Source organism: Salvelinus sp. IW2-2015, unplaced genomic scaffold (assembly GCF_002910315.2).
Source record: "Salvelinus sp. IW2-2015 unplaced genomic scaffold, ASM291031v2 Un_scaffold1347, whole genome shotgun sequence".
In the NCBI taxonomy this organism is placed as follows: Eukaryota; Metazoa; Chordata; class Actinopteri; order Salmoniformes; family Salmonidae; genus Salvelinus; species Salvelinus sp. IW2-2015.
The window spans coordinates 15,370-27,765 of record NW_019942852.1 but is presented as its reverse complement, the minus strand read 5'-3'; the positions used below and the strand labels follow the sequence as shown (position 1 = coordinate 27,765).

At 43.7% G+C, this 12,396-nt stretch overlaps 1 protein-coding gene across 1 annotated transcript in view; it reads left to right on the top strand.

Moving 5' to 3' along the window:
- Window positions 1-12,396, top strand: part of LOC112070510 (sodium/calcium exchanger 1-like) — a 56,508-nt gene that overhangs the window by 34,924 nt on the left and 9,188 nt on the right. The window lies entirely within an intron of this gene.

The following is a 12,396-nucleotide window of genomic DNA, read 5'->3' as shown; positions in this document are numbered from 1 at the left end:
TTAGCTGCTGTGCCGCCCAATCTTGGTTTCCCTCTCTGGCTTAATTAAAGAAAGGCCCCGTCTCCACTCATGGGATTAGGCTTGGTGTTGACGTTTTGACAGTGGGGTAGCTTGTAACAGTTATGATGGAAGATGGTGAGAGCTTGCACAGAATGTCCAAGCGAGAGAGACACATACGGCAGCATAACCTTATCTTAGACAGATAGGAACCTTCATAGTGTTGGATTGAAGTGGAAACACCACACAGACAGGTAGGAACCTTCATAGGGTTGGGAAACACCACACAGACAGATAGGAACCTTCATAGGGTTGGGAAACACCACACAGACAGGTAGGAACCTTCATAGGGTTGGGAAACACCACACAGACAGGTAGGAACCTTCATAGGGTTGGATTGAAGTGGAAACAGCACACAGACAGATAGGAACCTTCATAGGGTTGGGAAACACCACACAGACAGATAGGAATCTTCATAGGGTTTTGGAACTTCCCAGACAGATGCCTGAAGGGAACACAACAGACAGATAGAACCTTCATTAGTGGTTGGATTGCAAGTGAAAACACCAACACAGACGGATAGGACACTTCATAGGGTTGGATGAAGTGGAACAGCACACACAGAACAGATAGGAACCTTCATAGGGCTGGGATAACCGCATCCCTTTTACTACTTAGACAGTATATCGGAACCATTCATTAGGTTTGCGAAACGCCTCACACACACAGACAGATAGGTAACACTAGTTTCATATTGGTTGTGGAAACACCACACAGATAGATAGACCTTCATAGGGTTGGGAAACTACCACACAGACAGATAGGAACCTTCATAGGGTTGGGAAACACCACACAGTCGATAGGAAATCATAGGGTTGGAAAATCCACACACGCATGATAGGAAGCAACCATTTTCATAGGGCGTTGGGAAACGTCCACTACAGACGAGGGATAGGAACCCTTCATAGTGGTTGAGGAAACGCCACACAGACAGATAGCGAACCTTTCATGTATGGTTGGGAAACAGCCAACACAGACAAGATAGAACCTTCATAGGGTTGGGAAACACCACACAGACAGATAGGACCTTTTTATGGAACAATTCACGTTGATTTCATAGGGTTTGGGAAGACGCCAACACAGACAGATAGGAACCTTCATAGTGGTTGGGAAACCACTAAATTGACAGATAGGCATTATAAGTGTGAGAAACCGCCACACATCAGAGACTAGGAACCTTCAAAGGTTGGGAACCACCACCACAGACAAGGACTCATAGGGTGGAAACCCACACAAGATTACGGACGCTTCATATTTGGAAAACGCCAACACAGACAGATAGGAACTTTCATTAGGTGTGGGAAACACCACAATAACGAGCGAAAGTTATGATAATGTTTATTAACTGCAGTCCGACTGTCAAGATGCTGTCCCCACCTCCACACTCTCGCCATATCTTTCAGCCACTCAGGACATTTAGCAACTTTGCCTTTTGAAACATTTGACATCACTAGCCCTAGCACTCAATAGTTCTTACATTTTTGCATTAGATTCAGTGCTAATAGTAGACACCTAGCCTTTAACATCCACCACCCACAGCACTCAGTACAGAAGACATTTTGCTAGAATTATAGATCTATATTTCATACAGCACATTCTCTCTCTTTTCTAGTTGAGTCTGTGATCCACAGTTAAGTGAACAGGCACATTTAACAGAGCTGTTAACCCAACGTCTACCTCACTACTGGTGCGCTGAGCAGCTGTTAGGTTCACCCTCAACCGCCGGCAATTGCTAATAACCCATCCACAACCGCGGGACTATATGTGATAAAGGGTCAATCTGAGGCCCTCACCCGACCCGAACCCGCTAATAGAGAAAATGTGCTGTAAGCTATAGTCAGAAACACAGAAAGATTGTTTGACAGTGTTTGCAGGAATTAATTTGCCTGATTTAGATATGTTTCTGCTTATAATTGTTGACATTTTGGTTATTTGTTAGTCAACTTATCTACAATTAGARACAAGCWGCTTCTCTTCTGTCCTTATATGTTTCCCTTGAAGACTAAACAAACCCAGAATGATGTCATAAACCGATTGAAGGAATGCTTAAATCGAGTTGACATCTGTAACGTTTTCCCTGTCATCTCTGCTTCTTTRGGGAGCAAAGACGTTTAGGGCCTGGGAGAAAATGCAATAACTCTAAAGAAATGGGAAAGATTTTCTGTGCAAAATGTCCAAATTACATCAGTTTGACCAGTTATAAGGAAATAGAAAATTCTGAAAATGACCGAAACATGTTTCGGATAAGATTTCAGTTTGGCTTGGATGCATATTTCATGTGGTTAAAATACTATCAGCATTTATGATGCTGATAAAGATAGCACCTCTACAGACAGTATGTAACTGCACATTAGCATTCTCTCAAGATGCTGACTTCTGTTCCCGAGTCAAAATTATGCCTACATTTTGTGTATCATTTTACTGCTAGAAATGCTTAGTTCTGAGAGGTTATAAACCTACAGTCTGTCCAGCTTTCAGTTCCCTTGACGTGCCAAAGGCCTACTTGAACTCCCCGTCTTGTTACTGTAGCATTTGTATAGCGCCTCACAATCATCACACATAACATGCAGTACACTGCTATCATCCCCTTTTACCACTTCCCAAACATTACTGTTCTGAACCTCCCTTGTCTTTCTTTTCAACTCTCCATTTCGCAGCTTTTCTGTTATTGAATTAAACTCTGACATTGTCCTTTCTTTCTTCCTTTCTTTCTGTCTTTCACCCTGCAGCCCCCCTGATTATATTTACTCTGCCAGTCAAGAGGAAGAGTGTGTCAGGCAGCTTAGCAGCGTTAGCCTCCTCACAAATTAGTTAAAGAGAAATGATTGGCTCCACACCGTGACTTTACGCAAGGCGTTGACGGAGATTGGACGTGACATTTCTACCGGTCGTGAGTTGGTGGCTTCTTTAAACCTGTGGGGCAGCCGTGCCATCTGGAATCCTTGTGTGTGTGTCCTCTCGGTGACCTGTGAGTGACAGCCCCACCACTGAGCTAATACAGTGCTAGATGATTCATTTATTTGGTCATCACCACTAAAGGGAAGAGAGACTGCTGAGTGAGAACACAGAGACTGTGACTGACTGCAGAGAACCTCCCCYGACCTCAGTAAGCACGAATGACACAGCAACATACAGTATGTGCCTTTCACAGCCAGTCAGAATCAACMTATTACTGACAATGACCTTGATGACCAACCCTCTATCAACGCCAAGCAGCAGTAGTAGAGATTCATTGATGAAATCGACGGTGAGGAGTTGGCAGAGATACACAGATGTGCCTTCAGTAGCCAGGGAAATAGGGAGAGAAGGGAGGAAGGGATAGAGGGGAGAGGGGAAACGGACGACAGGAAGCTTCGGGGGATAGAAGACAATTTTCTTATCGAGAGAGAGATTGATTGCAGTATTTGTCTGTGTCTGTGGGTATTGCTCCAGGATGGGTGATCCTCCAGGATTCATCTCATTAACTGTGACTGCAGAGACTGTCTCAGTCGTATTTCCTTACRTCAGCTAACTGGTCAACAGTTAGCCTATGGCTTGGTAGCTAATAGCTTAGCTTATATCTTAGCATGCAGGCTGGCTCTAATTCTGAGGATTCGGCAGACTTCAACCAGGGTCTCAGCGTAGAATTGAATATTAGTGTTCCTCATCTAGGATGTGAACCCACTGGCCCTATAGTTAGCTCTCTTCTCTCTCGCGTCCTTGCTCTCTAATCTCCCTCCCTCCCTCTCCCCCTCTCTTCTCTAACCTTTGCTTCCTCTGGCTAAACTTGATTATTTAACATCCGGGACGGTGAAGTCTTTCATTGGATTTTAAAGTTTAATATAAATGTGGTGCTCCGGTCCGGTGTCAGGGGGCGATGGTGTGATCTGTGCCCAGTTTAATGTCACCTCCGCTGGGTTCGTSGCTGCCTCTTCCTCTCCCGATGGGGCCTGGAGGAAAGAGACAGTCCATAACAATTAACACCTCCTKAATGACCTCTCACTGTCCCCAACAACCTGCCATCACCTGCAGACACCCTGGACATTGACTAGAAGCTCACTCTCTCTTCCGCTTTCTTTCTTTCTCTCTCTCTTTCCCTATTCATGGTTTTGCTTCTGTCTATGCATCACAGTGTGTGTTGGCATCTGTGATGTGTGTTCGTGTAGATGTGTGTGAGTGTGTATGTGTGTAATTTGTGTGAGTGTGTATGTGTCCTGTAGTGTATGCTGTGTGATCAGCACAGGAGTGTTCATTATTCACTCCCTACCTCCTCCCAGTATGCCAGACTTCCTACACCCACAAAATCAGTACTTCAGTCGATACAGAGGGCACTGCCTGACCTGATCTGACCTTTGTTGAGGGGTCAGTCTAATTGGTAGGGGTCAGACCTAGACTGTCCAGTGGCCGTGACTCACAGCACAGCTACCTGCTGAGACAGACAGATGGCAGCCTGGGTCAAACGAATCTTGGATGGTGTTGGTCTGGAGTTTAACCCCACAGAAATAACCTTTAGTCCTTATTGACCAGGAGAAACAGAGAGCTCTGATCTCACCTAGCCTACAGTATAGTATACAGTATAGTTAAAAGAATAGAATGTTTTTATCCTCCTCCTGCGAGGAAATTCAAGAGAATCAGACTATTAGCTACGACAGCAACTCAATTCAAGAGAATTATTCCAAAGGATACCGTCTAACTATATCAGGGAATATGTTAGTCAGAATCAGAAATCTATACTCTATTGCAAAAGTATATGATATGTYTGATAATATTAACCCTTGTGTGTGAGATTACCTGGGACACACTGCACTGTACGTATACCCCAGGATATCTCCTGTCTTACCCATCACAAAATGGTGGAGGGATTTCAACAGCATTTCAAATGACTTGTTGACCCTGAAATAATGAAAAAATTAAGATAACCAACTTAACCATCCCTTAAAAGCCTTTAGACATGTCAGCATGCTGGGTGTGTGCAGGCAGGGGGTTAAGGTGGCCGTGGCTAATGGACAATTCTCATCAGATAAGCTGTGTTGTGTTCCCTGTAGGAGATAGGGACAGCCTATTTACTGGTGCATTAAGTGGATGTTTGATGTGTGTGTGACAAGACTGCAAAGTTGGAGTTTTGAAGAAACCACCATTAATTTGTCTCTCTTTTTTTCTGTATGCTGTACTATCCCCATCTCTCTCTCGCTCTCTCTCTCGCTCTCTCCTCTCTCTCTCTCTCTCTCTCTCTCTCTCTCTCTCTCTCCTCTCTCTCCTCTCTCTCTCTCGCCCTCCTCACTCACTCTCTCTATTGCTCTCTCTCTTTCGCACTCGCTCCCTCTCTTTGATTATCCTGCCGTTTGCTTTAAAACAGCCCAGAGCCTTCCCTCTACAGAGCTGTGCCAGGGCGATAGCCTTGCCACCAGTAGCTTACCTCGGAAAGGTGTTCTGTTATAGGCTTTTTGCTAAGCATTCTGTGACACATAACTCTCCTGAGCTCCATACAAATGCAGCTGTGTTTAAACTGAACGATGAGGTGAGGTGTGGTGTCGACTATATTGAAAAGCCAGCTTGGCTGTGTCCAGTGGTCAGTTCCTTTGACAGTGATGGAATGGGATGCATGTAATGTGTACACTAGTATGTACTAAGTCTCAAACAAACAAAGCACTTCAGGTTGGGTGGCAGTAAATCACCACCAACGTGTAACACACACACACACCCATTGGCTAATGAGATTTCACARACTCACTTTTGATTGACATCCTGGAGAGGAGAGGCCTATGTTAATTTATATTTAGTTACGCTACTTGTCAGCCCACCTGACTGCTGAGGTGTGGATAGAAGAGATGACACGGTCTCCATTAGCGACGGGGCATAGCAATAGTGTGATGTTTACACCCAGGTGGGCTGACCTGGGAACAGACCACTGCTCTGTAAGAGACAGAGCATGCTGGGAAGTGAAATGGCATACTGCTATTACAAGGTGTAATATTTGCTATCAGAGTTGTCAGAGATCATACAAGCCCTAATGTCTCACTCTTTCTCTCTCTCTTTCTCACCTCTCTCAGCTCCACGTGTGTAGTGATTATTTCTACCTCCTACGTTTAATTAAATGACTGATGGTGATGAGGGGAACTCTTTACAGTAGGACACAAAGGATACATACAGGAAGTAAGAGTGAGTCACTTCCTGTCCCAGTTGTTCCCAGGCCAYGCTATTTTGAGGCCACAGCTTGGGTTCCCTGATAAACCCTGACATYAATTATGTAAAGCTTCTCTCTCCTCTACCTTGTCAACTGGATGAGGGCCTTCTTTTTCATCCTAATGCTCCTTTTTCAGCAGGCACTTCTCTAGCCGGCTAGGGAGATGGGCTGTATTTATGAYTCTCCTCTGACCACTACACAAGTAACATAATCTCAGTAAGGACCCTCATCTGGCAGCCATGCTCTCTTCAGCAGACTCCTTTCAGCACACTGGATATCTCCCTAAAATACCATCTTCCTTCTGTAGTTCCTCTCTGACTGTTCTGCTTTTTAGTTCCTCTGCCGTTTGTTCAAATTGTATTTGTCACATGCTTTGTAAACAACAGTTGTAGACTAACAGTGAAATGCATACTTACGGGCCCTTCCCAACAATGCAGAGAGAAAAATAATATAAAGATAATAACACAAGGAATAAATACACAATGAGTAATGATAACTTGGCTATATACACACTGTACCAGTACCGAGTTGATGTGCAGGGGTACGAGGTAATTGAGGTAGATATGTACATATGGGTAGGGGTAAAGTGACTAGGCAACGGGATAGATAGCAAACAGTAGCAGCATATGTGATGAATCAAAAGAGATAGTGCAAAGGAGAGTCAATGCAGATAGTCCTGGTAGCTATTTGGGTAACTATTTAGCAGTCTTATGGGGGTAGAAACTGCTCAGGTTCCTGTTGGTTCCAGACTGGATGCATCGGTACTGCTTGCTGTGTGGTAGCAGAGAGAATATGCTATGACTTGGGTGGCTGGAGTCTTTGACATTTTTTGGGCCTTCCTCTGACATCGCCAGGTGTAGAGGTCCTGGATGGCAGAGAGATAGGCCCCGGTGATATACTGGGCCGTACGCACTACCCTCTAGCGCCTTGCGGTCAGATGCCGAGCAATTACCATACCAAGCGTGATGCAGCCAGTCAATATGCTCTCAATGGTGCAGCTGTAGAACTTTTTGAGGATTTGAGGGCCCATGCCAAATCTTTTCAGCCTCCTGAGGAGAAGAGGCGTTGTCGTGCCTTCTTCATGACTGTCTTAGTTTGTGTGGACCATGTTAATTCCTTKGTGATGTGGACACCGAGGAACTTGAAGCTCTCYACCTGCTCCACTACAGCCCCCTCGATGCAGATGGGGGCATGCTCGGGCCCTCCGTTTCCTGTAGTCCATGATCAGCTCCTTTGTCTTGCTYACTTTGATGGAAAGGTTGTTGTCCTGGCACCACACTGCCAGGTCACTAACCTCCACCCTCCTCCCTATAGGCCGTTGCATCGTCGTCAGTGATCAGGCCTACCACTGTCGTGTCGTCAGCAAACTTAGTGATGGTGTTGGAGTTGTCGTGGGTGAACAGGGAATACAGGAGGGGACTAAGCACGCACCGCTGAGGGGCCCCTGTGTTGAGGGTCAGCGTGGCGGAGATGTTGTTGCCTACCCTCACTACCTGGGTACGGCCCGTCAGGAAATCTAGGATCCAGTTGCTGAGAGAGGTGTTCAYTCCCACGGTCCTGAGCTTAGTGATGAGCTTGGAGGGCACTATGTTGTTGAACGCTGAGCTGTAGTCAATGAACAGCATTCTCACATACAGTACCAGTCAAAAGTTTGGACTCATTCAAGGGTTTTTCTTAATTTTTTWAACTATTTTCTACAATGTAGAATAATAGTGAAGACATCAAAACTTTAAAATAACACATATGGAATCATGTAGTAACCAAAAAAGTGTTAAACAAATCAAATATATTTTAGATTTGAGATTCTTCAAAGTAGCCACCCTTCGCCTTGATGACAGCTCTGCTCTTGGCATTCTCATCAACCAGCTTCATCTGTATGCTTTTCCAACCGTCCTGAAGGAGTTGTGGTAGCCATGCTGGTTAAGTCTGCCTTGAATTCTAAATAAATCACAGACAGTGTCAAAAGCAAAGCATCCCAAACCATCACACCTTGTCCTCCATCCTTCACGGTGGGAACCACACATTGCGCGGAGATCATCCGTCACCTACTCTGCATCTCATCAAAAAGGACACAGCGGTTGGAACAGTAATCTCAAATCTGGACTCATCAGACCAAAGGACAGATTTCCACCGGTCTAATGTCCATTGCTCGTGTTTCTTGGCCCAAGCAAGTCTCTTCTTATTATTGGTGTCCTTTAGTAGTGGWTTCTTTGCAGCAATTCGYRCATGAWGGCCTMWTTRACGCAGTCTCCTCTGAACAGTTGATGTTGAGATGTGTCMGTTACTTGAACTCTGTGAAACATTTATTTGGGCTGTAATTTCTGAYGTGCAGCTAACTCTAATGAACGTATCATCTGCAGCAGAGGTCACTCTGGGTCTTCCTTTCCTGTGGAGGTCCTCGAGAGCCAGTTTCATCATAGCGCTTGATGGTTTTTGTGACTGCACTTGAAGAAACTTTCAAAGTTCTTGAAATGTTTCGCATTGACTGACCTTCATGTCTTAAAGTAATGATGAACTGTCATTTCTCTTTGCTTATTTGAGCTGTTCTTGCCATAATATGGACTTGGTCTTTTACCAAATAGGGATATCAACTGACTGGCTCAAATGCATTAAGAAGGAAAGAAATTCCACAAATTAACTTTTAGCAAGGCACACCTGTTAAGAGAGAATGCCAAGAATGTACAAAGCTGTCATCAATTCAAAGGGTGGCTACTTTGAAGCATCTCAAATATAAAATATATTTTGGTTACATATGTGTTATTTCATAGTTTTGATGTCTTCACTATTATTCTACAATGTAGAAATGCATTGTGTTCCCCTGCCTTTTAGTTCCCCTGCCCATCCTCCAAACTCTGGACTGGAACTRTTCCTAACCCCCTGAGAGAGTTTAACACTTATCCTCAACCGGCCCTGTTCCGCCACTACCTGAACAGCCTATCAGAGAAGAGCACCCATTCGCTCCCTCACCTATCAGAGGAGAGCGCACGGGCACGCTCAGTGGATAAACAGCTGATAAATCTCACCAACACCTCTGCGTCTGCCAGCTCYCAACAAAAGACCAACCTCCTGGGAATTGCTCCCTCCACATACAATCTTCTGGAGGGTTTWTCCCTTTTCTCTGTATTGGATCTCTGGGAGTGCCTGGGAGTTGTTTGGGGACTGCTCAATGAGAGGGGTTGTTCCACTGAGAGGGTTACCCATCACCCTGTTAACACAAGTCTARCAGCCTGTTAGCGCATGGTGCTTCGCCAATGAACGCTGTTACATTCAGTCTCTCTCCTCTCGTTAGCATAGACTAGAAAAGCCTTTCGGATACGCACAGATTGGGATGGATATTGATTATGTACCTGAACTGGGTGTAGCCTCTCTCAATATGCATCCGTGGTGTAGTGGAGGGTAAACGCATATTATGAATASTCACACATTATTACAAACCTATACACACAGTTGTTATGCACATTTTAGAATCTAAGAGTCCCCAGCTTGGCGTGATAAGAGTCATAGTGAATTGGGGATGTTGGTTGATTAGGTGAGGGAGTCTTACACTGCCTTCAGCCCTAGAGTCTGGGGCGCAACAGGACAGCTGCTAACAACAACAGCAACCCAGATAGGGAGGATTAGAACAGAGAAGAGGTACAGCGAGTCAGTCAGATAGACAGTGTCCAAGGATGGAGAGTGAAAGAGTGAGACACTTGTGTATAGAAAAATAATGAATGGAGAGAAAATGAAGGCTGAAAGAGAAATATTAAGAGAGAAAAAGACAGTGGGGTTGAGAAATAAATTGCCAGCAAAGGGCACTATACAATCTGTTTCACATGGACCATTTAGTTGATTTCTTATTCAGTTCAATACATTTTGGAATATTGTTGAATTACATTTTAATGTCTGGATTCCGTGATTCTGTCCACCTTCTCCTCAATTTTTATAGGGATTTTATAGGGCCCTACAGAGAGGTGGAGAGGATGAGAGAAAGGCACTTAAAACTCACACTGCCATATTGGATGGTTGTGGTGTCGTGTGTGTGGTGTGTGTGGTTGCTGGTTGTGTGGTGTTGTGTGTGTGTGTGTGTGTGTGTGTGTGTGTGTGTCGTGTGTGGTGTGTGTTGTGTGTGTTGTGTGTGTGTGTGTGTGTGTGTGGTGTGGTGTGTGTGTCATGCTTACAGTTACAGTTTGTAACACACATTGCTGAAACTACATCTCAGGTACTCTAAACTCTCAAACAAAAACAGTGCGCCAATTTCCCCAAACATCTTGACAAATGAAACACAGTAATCAAAATCATGTACTCCCTGCTCAAAATGAAACTCTGTATACAAATGAGACCACACACACACATCAAATTAACCTAATTTAGTGACAACCGAGATCACACTAATGTGACATATCAAAACATACTATCAGAACCTATTTCATTTGTTGTGAAGACTAAGATGTTGTTATACTGTATGTTGTTTGTGTGTACTCAAACAAGAAAGGAACATAAATGCAAAAATTCTATTTATTATTTCAACATGACCCAATACATGTCACAACAGCATACTGTAAGCACACATACAGTAAAAATGCAAACATACAGTAAATATATGTTTGCATATGCAAAGAGAAAAAAAATAGTCCTATTTGTACTACTGTACTGTATAGTTAGATCAATTGTTACGGAATAAATAAAGAATCTATCAAATCTAAATCATAAGTCACAGAAAACAAATCATCCATTGAGAAAAAACAAAATCAGTCATGTCTGTGTTTTGGTCTGGCCACAGATTTTTCATCAACATCACAGGTGATATTTCATCCTTGGCCAGACAGCTGGGGAATATATCTTCTGGCACTGACGCATCCACCTCTGACAAGACTCGCTGGAAATAGTCACCACAGGCCTCCCTCATTTGTATTTGTATTTGTAATTATTTTATGGATCCCCATTAGCTCGTTCAAGGCAGCAGATACTCTTTCCTGGGGTCCAGCAAAATTAATGCAGTTTATACAATTTCAAAAAACTTTTACCAATTTACATTCACAGATTTTACAACACTCTGTGTGCCCTCAGGCCCCTACTCCACCACTACCACATATCTACAGTATTAAATCCATGTGGATGTGTGTGTATAGTGCATATGTTATCGTGTGTGTGTGTGTGTGTGTGTGTGTGTGTGTGTGTGTCTGTGCCTATGTTTGTGTTGCTTCACAGTCCCGATGTTCCATAAGATGTATTTTATCTGTTTTTTAAATCTAATATTACTGCTGGCATCAGTTACTTGATGTGGAATAGAGTTCCATGTAGTCATGGCTCTATGTAGTACTGTGTGCCTCCCATAGTCTGTTCTGGACTTGGGGACTGTGAAGAGACCTCTTGTGGCATGTCTTGTGGGGTATGCATGGGTGTCTGAGCTGTGTGCCAGCAGTTTAGACAGACAGCTCGGTGCATTCAACATGTCAATACCTCTCATAAATACAAGTAGTGATGAAGTCAATCTCTCCTCCACTTTCAGCCAGGAGAGACTGACATGCATATTATTAATATTAGCTCTCTGTGTACATCCAAATGCCAGCCGTGCTGCTCTGTTCTGAGCCAATTGCAATTTTCCTAAGTCCTTTTTTGTGGCACCTGACCACACTACTGAACAGTAGTCAAGGTGTGACAAAACTAGGGCCTGTAGGACCTGCCTTGTTGATAGTGTTGTTAAGAAGGCAGAGCAGTGCTTTATTATGGACATACTTCTCCCCATKTTAGCTAKTATTGTATTGTATCAACTCTGTAGGGACTCTGTAGATGTGCTTCATCCAGAGATGGTGTTTCTTAAGGATGCGGACTGTGGTTGATAAACTCACTCTGATGTTATGAAAGATGGCAGGGTTTTCAATCATCTGTTGTTGGATTTCCCACAGTCTTATGGCATTATTTTCAACTACCATTTGCACAATGGCAGCCTCCTMTTKGTCTGTAAATAGACCCGTTCTACCAACGTGGTGMTCGTCTTTCAGTTCTACAAAAACAAAATTGCATACAGTYCAGTAAACACTACAGTAATACAGTATACAAGATAAACATGTTACAAAGTAGTATTGCTCCCAATTTCACACATACAGTAATACATTAAACATTAAACCCTTACAGTATGTATTGGAATCTACTGTCTTTACTGTGCTTTATGTTGTACTACTGTCAAGTAGTAA